We start from the raw sequence: 2,190 nt of genomic DNA on the forward strand, positions 1-2,190 counted from the left end.
AACAGTCCCCCCCCTCATTTATGTTTTTTCCCTCATTTATGATATTATGTAAATCATTCATGTTTTCACCAGTTTTGTATGTATGTGTATATATTGTATAAATATATAAATAAATAAATAATTAAAAGTAAAAGTTCCAAACCAAAAACATGTAAGAATGAAATTAAATGAAATAGTTGTGATTTAATTTATTTGTTCATTTAAAAAAAATACAAATAAAAATGATTTTGTCAGAATATACAGCTAACCATAATGCACCCTTATACATGTGGACATTGTGGATTTTCTGGAAAAAAATGCTTAAAATATAAACTGCTACAAAGGTGCAGAATACTGTCTGTGCCCTTGAAGTATTTTGGTGTGGTGTGGTGTACCTGCAGATGCTAATTCTTATGCTAACCAGTGCCTGATGCTATTACCTTGGTCAAACATAGCTAACACCAAATAAATTGGTATACAGTTTTCATGATTACAGCCATCAAATGCTAAAATGTCTCAGTTTTTGTGGCCTATGTGACCCATTTATTTCAGTAACTCACAGTTTTGAGGCCAGACACGGGATATTTCAGCCTCTGCGCTCCAGAAAGGAAAGCTGATTTGCATTTTAAACAGAAGTTCAAAGCTTGTCGTTATTATAGCGGCTCATATCATAGCTGTTATTAAAGGTCAAGTTGTGAAGTCTGTTTAGATCATGTTTTCATAAAGCAAACTCTACGCAACTACATGGACATGTTTTGAGTCCCTGCCTCTTCATTTGCCAATATTTTAGCATTGTCTTGTGCTTTTCGGGGGCATTTGTTCCCGTCGGGTGGCTTTGAGAGCTGTTGGGTTCGTGCTGCTAGGAAAAGGTCAGGCTCTTTCACTGTTCCCAGCCCTCCCATAGGGGCTGACAATAAAGCCCTGTCACATGGCACTCGTCGCTACAATGGCGACCACCATTTAGCCCAGAGCACAGCCCAGACTTTTAGTCAAATTTTTGAGGTGGAACAGTTTGAGACTTCACAGCCCCAGACGGTAGGTTCAGACATTGGTCTGCTAATGATTTTATGGCGGTTGAGGACAGCTGGTATCCGCTGCATTCACATCCAGTCAACAAATTGCAAGGTTATGGCAAATAATATCGAGTTTAAATGATATTCACCTCAGCCTAAATGCAACCCCGGCAAAATTTGGAGGCAAAAAAGATCCATTGTCTATTATCAACAGTGTAATGATGCATGATGCTCACAGTTCACACAGAAGTCACTTTCAAACCAAGCAGTTTTCTTGAACCTGTTATGAAATCACTATGGAGAAATTTTTCACCCTTATGTGTAATTCCATATTGTGCTAATTCAAATTACCCTAACCACACCTTAACATGATCAAACTAGTTGTGATGTCACCTGAGCATATTAACATACAGCGACTGGTTTGGGTAAAACTTAGGGAAAAAATTAATGCGCTCATGTCACATATTACTATATTTAAATTAGTTACTAAAAGCCATTTGTGCACTTTCGTAGACCTTAGTAAGGTTAGATGCTGTATTGAATTTAACATCAGTGAAAACAAGTCTTTGAGGATATATTTACAGTCTTTACAACAACAGTCAGTATAAAGTCCTTGTATCATGTATTTTCACAATTCACTTTTTTGTCTACGGAAAATCTTTTTTTTTTTTTTTTAAAGGCACAATATGTACGTTTTCACCGCTAGAGGTCGCATTTTCAAAATAGTAACAAAGGCGAAGCTTGATGATGCTATGAAGGAAAGTGGAATGATGGGAGATGTCGTTTTTACCATCCAGAGATGTCCCAGTCATGTTCACGGATGTAATTAATTTTTTTTTTTTTATATGACCTGTACCTTCCAAAGTTATTCAAACAGCGAATAAATTATATAAAGAAAGCGAACAAAGAACATTTAACGTTACATTGTCAAAGAACAGTATGCCTGACTTCAGTTTAGCGCGAGTTTAAGCACTCTCAAAAAGTCCCCTTATAATCAGTAAAGCTGTCTATACACTGTTTCATTAATGAATCTCCTACTTGCATACATCTGCACTTTGTTGTTTATGATGAGAGAATACACTCAGCGAGCGCGCACACTAAACAAAACTCCGGTGTTTCAGCGATGACTCATCTAAACGCCTCTGATTGGCCGCTGCGTTCATAAACTCAACAGACTCGTGTGTGATTGGTTATAACG

The sequence above is a fragment of the Sinocyclocheilus grahami genome, unplaced genomic scaffold, assembly GCF_001515645.1.
Source record: "Sinocyclocheilus grahami isolate Dianchi unplaced genomic scaffold, SAMN03320097.WGS_v1.1 scaffold632.1, whole genome shotgun sequence".
Taxonomy (NCBI): Eukaryota; Metazoa; Chordata; class Actinopteri; order Cypriniformes; family Cyprinidae; genus Sinocyclocheilus; species Sinocyclocheilus grahami.